At 33.8% G+C, this 10580-nt stretch overlaps 1 pseudogene; it reads right to left on the reverse strand.

Moving 5' to 3' along the window:
* Window positions 1–4612: 4612 nt before the first annotated feature.
* LOC148566798 (pectinesterase pseudogene) lies at window positions 4613–6730 on the reverse strand (annotated as a pseudogene).
* Window positions 6731–10580: the final 3850 nt, after the last annotated feature.

Here is a 10580-nt window from a genome sequence, read left to right on the forward strand (position 1 = left end):
AGTATTTCTATATTATTAAAATCGTTACTTTGACTCTAATACCAATTTTTTAATTTATCTAAAATTTAAATTTTTAACAAAAAATTTATTAGAAGATTGTTTTATTTTTTTTATTATTTTTGATAAATTTTATAAAATTATTTTTTGTTTTCATTTTATTATATATCATTTTGATACTTTTTCTTATTTTACGAATTTAATAATTTTTTATGAGTTCAGTTTTTATTTATAATTTTAATATTCTTTTAATATTTTTTATTTTTAAAGATCTATATTTTAATCTACTATGTATTGTTAATTGTTGTATTTTTAGTCTAGTAACTTTTATTTATTTTGAATTCTTTGAATACAACTAATTGTGAAATTGAGATTTAAAAAAATTATTTTATGTAAATTTAAAAAATTTAGTGTCATTTGAATTAATATTAGTTATAATCATTAATATAATTATTTCTTCTTTTAGATATTTAATTTTATTCATAATTTATATTTTATTATTAATCTACGTTTTTTAGAGTACGGTCTTTTACTATGGCCAAATAAACAAATAAACAACAACAAGTCTTGTCCCAATATGTGAGGTCGGCTACATGAATCAAACGACACCATTGAGATCTGTCATGTATCATGTTTACAGAGAGACTGTTTACATGTAGATTTCATTGGACCACCTCATGGATGGTCTTCTTAGGTCTTCTTCTCACATGTCCAAACCACTTGAGACGCGATTCTACCATCTTTTCCACAATAGGTGGTACTTCAACTCTCTTCCTTATATCTTCGTTCCTTATTTTATCCAATTGCGTATAACCATTCATCCATCTCAACATCTTCATCTCTGCCACACTTAGCTTTTGTTTGTTCTCCCCTTTGGCCGTCCAACACTCCGTACCATAAAAGCATAGCCGGTTTTATAGCAGTGCGATAGAATTTACCTTTAAGTTTTAAAGGCACTTTTTTGTCGTATATAAAACCAGATGTACTCCGCCATTTTGACAAACTTGTTTGGATCCTATGATTTACATCCTATTCAATCTCTCAATTATCCTGTATGATGCACCCAAGATACTTAAAACTTTTAACTTTTCGTAGGATGTTTTCTCCAATCTTTACCTCTATATTAGGGTTTTTCCTTCTCAGGCCGAATTTACATTCCATATATTCCGTCTTGCTACGGCTTACGTGCAGACAAAACACTTCTAGAGCTTTTCTCCATAAGTCCAACTTCTTATTTAGGTCTTCCCTTGAATCTCCCATAAGGACGATATCATCGGCAAAAAGCATACATCATAGCACAGGCTCTTGGATGTGCTCTGTGAGTACTTCCAAGACTAATATGAAAAGGTATGGACTTAAGAATGATCCTTGGTATAATCCTATACCAATAGAAAATTTCTCTGTCACACCAACTTGAGTTTTCACACTAGTTGTAGCCCCATCATACATGTCTTTAATTGTACGAATATATGCGAATTAATTATTATTATTATTATTATTATTATTATTATTATTATTATTATTATTATTATTATTATTATTATTATTATTATTATTTGTTTGATTTTTTATTATGAGTAAATTTGATTTTTTGAATACTAATAAATTAAATTTATATAATACAATAATTTTTATTGTTATGTTAATATTTAATAATATAAAATTTTTCAATGCATAAATAATTTTTTTAAATGTAAGAGAAAATACACATACATTACAATAAAGATATATATATTTATTTTTTATCTAAGAACTCAATGGGGGCAAATGCCCCCAGACTTTAATGAATAGATCCGTGCCTGTCTGCGCACCTATAGCTCGGTTGGCCATAGACTATTTTAGACTGACATTATTGCAATGCCGAGCTTCATAGTTATCACTGTGAATTGTGGCAATAAGATTGTCCTGGACATGAAACTTAACACAGAGATGAATTGTTGACACTATAGCACCGAACTTATTTAAAAAAGGTCAGCCAAGGATTAAGTTATAAGGACTGAAACAACCAACCATAAGGTATTGAATATCCAGTTTTTGTTAGAGGATTCTCACCTAGTGTGGTCTGTAACCACACAGATCCCACGACAGGCTACTCTCGTTCATCTGAAAATCCAATTAAGTCTCCAGCGGATGCTTGCAGTGTGTTATCGCTCAGGTTAATTTTTTTAAATGTGGAGTAGAAAAGGACATTGACACTACTCCCGGGATCTAAAAGCATTTTGTGGACTATTAGATCCACCAGTTGAATGGAGATAATGACTAGGTCATCCAAGTTGATCTCAGTTGAATGGAAGTCAGATGGTTGGAAAGCCATCTCTGGGAAGTTGGGCAGAGGTTGTGGATTGTTCATGGTACCTTCAACGGCGAGCATAGCTAGATAGCTGCATTTTTAGGCCGAACTTGTGGTTTCGCCACTGGCAAAACTCCCAGATATACAATTAATGACACTCGGGGTTGATTGGGTTGGGCAAGATTTGCTTTGTCCTTGTCGCTAGAAGATTTCCTCGCAGAAGGTTGATCGATTAAATGTGTTGTACGCTTTTGGATATGGCCCCTGATGTATTTATCTAAATGTCCTTGCTGAGCTAGTTGCTCTAGCAAGTCTTTGGCTATGACACACTCATCGGTAGTATGTCCATGCTTTTGGTGAAAGGCACAATACTTCGACTTATCTACATTCTTCAGATCTTGGTAATTTTCAACTTTTCGAGGAGGTTTGATTAGTTTTTCATTCAGTATTTTTTTTATTATTTTCTCCCTTTTAGTGTTGAATTGGGTATAAGAATTGTAACACGGTGTTAACTAAAAAGGTTTCTTATTGTCCCGAGCTTTGTCATCCTTATTGCTTTGGCTCTTTTTTGACTTCCAAGCTTGGCGTAGCTCTTCAATCTCCATTTGACCCTTGGCTTTCTCGCAAAACTTGGCCAAGGTTCTGGGTTTGGCTACTGTGATGGCCTCTTGGAACTTTCCTGGACACAATCCACTCCTTATAGCATGTAGGCTATCATGTTGTCCTTGTTTGAGAGTGTTCAAATGTCAAAGTCATGTAAATATATGAAAGAGCAAAGAACTGATCTTCAAATAACTTGGCAAGCTCCTGAAAACATGAAATAGAATTTACAGGCAAAGAGGAAAACCAATCAAGTGCAGGACCGCCTAAAAAAGTAGAAAAACAATAACAAAAGATAGGATCGGAAGCACCGTTTAGTATCATCATGGAGCGAAAACTTTTTTATTTGTTTTTTTGGATCACTCATGCCATCATAGGGAGTCAGAGTCCTTGGTAATACAAAGTTTCTAGGCAATTGAAAATTCATGACTTCTGCCGTAAATGGTCTGGCTGCATTATCCAATTCATCATCTTCATTGGCTGGTTGATCTCCTTCTAGTTGCTAAGTGTTAGAGAAATGCATTGGATTAGAATTTTCTTCTTCGTCATTTGTTTGCTCATTGTGATCACCATTATTAGCAATCTAAGTATTAGTTATCTCGGCTATTTGATTTTCCATTCTTTGAGTTTCTTCTGCCATGCGCTGATTAGCCTGTTGTAACTCTGTTACCATCCGAAGAAGTTCGGATAGTATGGGGGGAGATTGGTCAGCAATGAGGAAATCTATAAGATTTAGGACCTATAGAAAAAAGGGTTTTGTTTCTAGGCCCCACGGTGGTCGCCACTTGTTCTTGTGAAGGTTGGCCGGTGTATAGATCGTCCGTCGGTGAGTAACTAGGAGCTTTCTATCAAGATGAGTTATACTTCGACAACAGGAGAACAAGGAGTGGGTACCTGTAAAAGGCACCTGACGATCAAGTTAGTGAGTGAATAATATGCTTTGTATTGACGTATCTCAAATCAATGTCTTAACTTCTTTTTATATTCGAGATTAAAGGATAACATTTATGTTTTTGAGTAATTTTACTTTAAACGGAGAGTAATTGCATATTATTCGAGCGTTTTGATATTTGCTTTGATGTTTGTTATTGATAACCGATTTATAACGTTCATAGCCGAGTTATAATATATATAACTGATTTATAACAGTCATATCAGATACGTTTAATCTCTTTGAGAGAGGAAAGATTAAATAATATAGTTAAAGGTGGATACTACTATAAAGATTTTATAATTGTCTTAATATAAAAATGTTTTCTTTATTTTGATCCTTGGATGATGGATTGTATGGTTAGTTTTTATATGTTAAAAATGTTGTCTTTGTTTAAAGTGTGGCTAAATAATAAGTCACATTTTTAAACAAAGCATTTTCATGAAAAGATGTTTTTGCCATCTTCATTTGAGTAGTTGCCATTCTTGGTTTTGAGAGTGGAGACCAATCTAACTTTGAAATTTTTATGGTTTTGAGAACTAGACCGAATAGGTCAATTTAATGTGTGACACTTCTTTTTCCTAGTATATTATAGTAAACAAAGATTCAGACAATATTTTTTTTAGAAAAATGTTACTAGATAGACTAAAAAAATATAAAAAGTTAGTTAGTATTAATACAAAAATACAAGACAAATATTAAAAAAGAACCAATATTTTTTCTATTTGCTATTGATACATTTAATCTCTTTGAGAGAGGAAAGATTAAATAATATAATTAAAAAGTAATAAATGTTATGGTCTTAGAAAACCACTGTCAAAAGGAACACCAAGAGCGTTCAACCATCTGTCAGCACCATTGTTAGGTCCACCCTTGAGGAATTCAGCAACAGTGAATCGCATGGCTTCATTCTTAGTTATCATACCACGATACCCCTTCCACTTGATTCTTCCATGAACTGAAGCAGCAGGTCCGGTGTTTCCATACTCACAAATATCTAAGAAGCCTTTCATCTCATTGCCATCATGAGGGGCCCACCCTTCCTGATTAATCCAGTCACCCAGATATGATTCCATGATTACTGCTCTCGATCCTCCCTTCCATGGCCTACCCAAATAAGTCTTGATTTGGTACTTGACAGAGTCAAACATTGGATCTGGAACAATCTGGCATTCCTGAATCACAATGCCAGTAGTCATGTTCCTCTCGACGGTGCCATCTGCGACCAACACATTGAACTGAGTTGGCAAGGGCTTCCTCACGATGAGCTTGCTTCTCTGAATCACGGCGGGAGATGTACCAAAGATAAAGTCAACTGTTCCAGCGATTTCGCAGTTGCGGTAGAATTGCCTGTTAGCTTGAACATACAAGGTGTCTTGATAACCGTGTATGTGACAGTTATAGAAAGCTGAAAAATCTCCCACATTTCTTAGTGCAACTGCTTGGTGCCCTTTTGCACCAGCTGCATTCTCAAACCTCATGTCCTTCGCAAGAAACATTCCTGCTTTATTCACTACATGCATGCATATTCATTTTATTATATATTAATTAGAGTAATCATTATATATTATGTATGACTCATATTATATATTGTGTACTTGTTTTATTCTGTTTTTGCCAACTCTTCTTTTCTTCTCATATAGAATATTATGTCGAGTTTCAAGTGACTAGATAAAAGATGAGTTATACAAATATTTTTCGTGTACATGTGTGTGCCTACGAGAAGATTGACGAAGGTTTATATGTAGTAATTTTTATGAAATTAATATTTGAAAATTATTATCTAACTGTTCTTAACTATCAATTTCACAAAAAATTACATGTGAGTCTTTATTCATATAATAATAAAATAGAGAAAATAAGGAATTACCGAAAGTGGCAGTTAACATGGTCTTGAGGTTGTGGGTGACATTGCTCATACTAGCAGTGATAATGGTCTTAGTAGGGCCATCGCCATACATGAAAACGTTTATTGCATGAGATGGAACCGTACAATTCTCCTTATAGATCCCCGCCTTAACATAGATAATGTACCTTCCCTGAAAATTCTTTGCCTTTGGGTACGAGTTAATTGCATCCTGAATCGTCCTAAAGTTTCCACTACCATCTTTAGCAACCACTACATTTGGAACATGAAACTTCACATCCTTCGCCAACAGCTTGCGATCTGAAGAGGAAAACCAATCGGGGAACCCCTCGTTATCAACCTCTTCGCGAAGAACACGCCTAGAAGAAGCAATGGGTTTCATTTGCACATGTAGACCAAGATCTTCAATGATCTTAGCCAAACCAGTAACAATATCGAGAGTTATGATGGAAACCTTCTCAACACGATCCAAACTCTGGCTTTGTAGTTGTTCTTTGATTTTTCTCTCTCCTTCATTTTGATCTTCAAAAATGTCAACACAAGATTGCTGATATGAGATAACGGCGCTAAGCCAGTTCTTGAGGTCGGGGCTTTGCGTTTGTACAAAGTTAATGTCGTGATTTCTGTGAAGCACATTGCTGAAAAGGTCGAGGCTGCTCAATGCGGACTCCATGACTTCTTTGCAACCATCAATGGCCATCTTGATTCCGTTGTCATCTTTAGAGAACTCCTCCTCAGTCGTCATCATCTTTAGGGCGGTGGTGACGCCGTCTCTAATATCGTTCACGGCAGTGTCGATGTATGCTTTTGGGTCGGAAGAAGAGGAACCATCAACTTGGCTTAGAACCTCGCGACAGAGGTTTTGATCCTCTTGTGTGTTGCGGCACATGAGACTCGTGAACCTTTCTTTAGTGTTTTGCATTTCATCAGCGCCATTGCTTTTCTTGTTATTAACGGCCACGATGACCCCGGTGGCAACCCCCGCCACAAGGATGAGCGAAAGCGAAACAACCACTGATACTATGATTTTTCCCTTCTTTTCCATTTATTTTTTATCTTCTTCTTTTTATGTTATTGGAAAGCATTGCAGCACTTTCAAATATTTATAGCTGCTCACAAGGTATTTGTTGAAACTACTATAGCTAATTAGTTCAAATAAGATTATGTTCTGACACGTTTTGTTAGAACCAATTATTCTATTAATAAAGTTAATTAACTGGCAAAAATGGTATGAACAACAATATAAATTGTTTTAGTACTTAATTGTTGGATAGAAAATCCCATACTTAACAATTCAATATGAAATTAGTTTTGATCATTGTTAATTTTCTTTATGTTATTTGATTACAGAAGTGTCATGTAATCAACAAATTAAATTTCATTGCAAGAAATTCTCAGATTTGTCGGCTAACCATATTCGGTCACAATACAACCAATTTTATAACCGATAAAGATTTACCATGACCCAAAACCATTTGGTTGATAAATTGATATCTATGACCATAGAGTTTGATGGAGAGCTCTATCATCTCATGACATGGAACCTCAACCACCAGATGTTGTCCATGTTTTGCGGTATTATTAAATAGAAAAAACATAATATAACTTATTTTATTTAGTATTTATTCATTATTATAATTATTAATAAATATTAAATGAAATAAATTATGATAATTTTTAATTAATTTTTTTTATTGTTAAATATTTTTGTTTAATATCATCTATTTGGCCAAGCTAATTAAGGATTATTAAATTAGATGGATTCTCGATAAAATAAAGTAATTTATTTCACGTTAGATTTTTGCAAGAATTGATTTTTTTTTTGTTATTTGTTGAATAATTAAATTTGATTTACTCAAAGGCAACAATTCACTTTTTTTTTAATTAATTTATAGTTATACTTTATCAAAAATACTACTTTAAGGTAATTTCATTCGGACAGTTGTTGCAGTAGCAAATGTTATGGAACTACAAGATCTTCAATTGATGTTGCAACTATCGCAAGACCTGAAGGATTATCATGTGTTTATAATACACAGCGAAAGAAAAGAAAGTAATTTCAAAAATCTATTTTGTGTTTAAATATAATTCAAATAAACAATATATAGATCAGATCTAAATACCTATATACGCTAGTAAAAATCACTTTCTCCTTCGATGGTTCGAAGGTGCTATGTGTATTCACATCGAGAACAACCTTTGCTGTCAACTCTTTGATCAATGGACATCTGATCTAAATTGAAAAACCTCTAATACCTGTATACGCAAGTAAAAATCACTTTCTCCTTCGATGGTACGAAGGCGCTATGCGTATCCACACCGAGACTAATCTTTGCTGTCTCCTTGACCAATGGACATCTGATCTAAATTGAAAAACCTCTTGCAACTCTTTGCACGCTATAAAATTCTTCTCCAAGAATTAGGCTCACATACGTTTATGTATGTAGAGGTAAAGGAATAAAACTCTTGTGTTTTATTCTCATATGTTTCCTCTACTCTTGGCATACATATATATAGTAGGAGATTTGTTACTAATTTTAAATTTGAATCTCAATTCAAATTAAAATCATATCTTATTATTTTAAACTTGAATCTTTCAAATTTATGAATCATATCATAACTTAATTTGAAACAAAATCAGTTATAATCTCATCCAAATTTAGAATTCAAATTTAGAAATAAAATAACTAGTTATTCTCAAATCTCATTTATTATTCTCAATTATCATATTATTATTATATTCTTGGTGCTAGCAAAGAATATAATAACATTTCATTTGAATTAATACAATTATTTATTTGATCAAATCGAAATAATAATTAAATAATTCTATAGCAAAGATTAGAACACTCGTTAGTGTGTGACTCCATAGGTTCAATACTAAGCGGGTAGTAAATTAGTTATACTAAATTTACTAATCAAGGTTGGCATCTAGCAATGCTCCTTAACGACCCGATAGTATGAAGTAATATATTTTTACTAAGAACCCGAGAAGAAAAAAGTATAATTCCTTCTATCTTTCGAACTCTTGGTTAACCCTTAGAATGTGTGTGGCTGGGGGAATATTTAAGTATTCCCATGAATATTTAGATGGGAATATCTTATTCCTATGTTTGTTTCAAAGTTTAAAAATTTATTCCCAGGTAAATTTTATTTCCTGGAATCAAAATACCACTAGTTTCATTCCTATCTCCCCTTGGTTATCTTTAATTCCAATGGGAATAGAATGTGTATAACAAAGTAAAAAGACTAAAATACCCTTGCTAATTTAACTCTTCTCTTTGTTCAGATTTTTTCCAACTCATTCCATAAAAAAACCAAACCCTAGTAGAGCCCTTCCTCCATGAAAACCAAGCCCTAGCGAGTTCTTTTTCCCAAATTTATGGAGGCTCCACTGGCATCGGTGCCGCCTCGCCACCGATTTGGATTTGCATGACCACCGTGCTCTTTGTTGGCATTTGTGTTCATCATCATAGCTCACCTCGGTTTACCGCGACTGCATTTTCGCCGCCATCGTTGCGGCTATGTTCAGATCCTTCGCATTGTGTGGTCGCGTCTGGCCTCTCTTTTCCGTCTGAGCTCGGTTGCTCGCGCATCTCTCGCCTCCGCGTCTGCTCGAGTTGTGCTTCCTGTTCGTGTCGTCTCCCTCACCTCTCTCCCTCCTCGCGTCTCAGCAATAACCATCAAAGCACGAAATCTTTTTCAAGCACATAATCTTCTTCAGGTAAGGATTTTAAACTATTAGCGCTGTATGGCTTTCTACTAGAACTTGTGGTTTGACATTGTTTATGTTTGGATTTTTTTCTGAACTCTGTTTCTGCTAGAATATGGCATGCTAAATTGAATATGGCATATATATTTGTACATGTTATGGTGGATTGAATGCTGAGGTTGAATGATGAGGTTATAAAACAAAGTTATGTTTCACCTTTTGGTCAATGCATATATAAGACAAAGGCTATGGTGGATTGAATCAAACGTTGAATGCTGAGGTTATAAAATAGAGCTGTGTTTTTTTCTAATGATTCTGTTTTCAGTCACATGAAATTGATAGGCATATATTCTGCTGATTCTATTTTTTTTGCTAGGGTTATAAGATATATATTTGTCCTTTGAATACTTTTTTCCGATTTTTTTCCTCTCACTCTCAGGAATAATTATTTCATACTGTAATGAGTCCAGTGACATTACGTAGGTGAACCAAATTTGATAATTTAAGGCTGTGAAAGAACACTTATCTATTCACGGTTGCTAAAAGAGAAAAGTTTGTTGGTAGTTCATGTGTATAAGTCATGTCCAAGCTTAGCTTTTTTTGGAAAAGTGAATCGATTGAGCTTTACTTATTCATAGTTCAATTTTCACTTTTGTTTCAATTGATTATGTGAGATCATTTCAAAATTTGAATACATGGATATCATGATATATACCCATATGAATCTCACCCATGCGTGTTCATATTCTTTTGGTTTTAGTGATTATCTTAGTTGTTGGATTATGTAGAATCTTGCAACTTCACAAATGGTTGATATGACTTAAGTTATTGTCATCTGCTTGTTATAGATAATAATTTAAGAATTTCTCTCCAAATATTGACAATTAGTGTGACTCTTTTACTTTCTGCTGATTTGAGGAATGGTCTATGCTTTTTTGCTGCTATTAATTTACATCTACATTGGGATATTTGAATATTTTGTGTTAATTTATTCTTTTATTATGGTAATTGTGTATATTAGTCCGTGGAAGATTGAATTAGTTTGATTTTGGTGTGCAGAGCCTCTTCCCTGGGTTGTGGTTGTCGGAGGTTACAATTGATTCATACAAAGTTCCTGAAGAGGAGCGGCTACCAAGGTATAATAATTTCAGTCTTCTATTCATTTTTAATGATGTTGTTCAAC

This window comes from Arachis ipaensis, chromosome B4, assembly GCF_059453495.1.
Source record: "Arachis ipaensis isolate K30076 ecotype BB chromosome B4, ASM5945349v1, whole genome shotgun sequence".
Taxonomy (NCBI): Eukaryota; Viridiplantae; Streptophyta; class Magnoliopsida; order Fabales; family Fabaceae; genus Arachis; species Arachis ipaensis.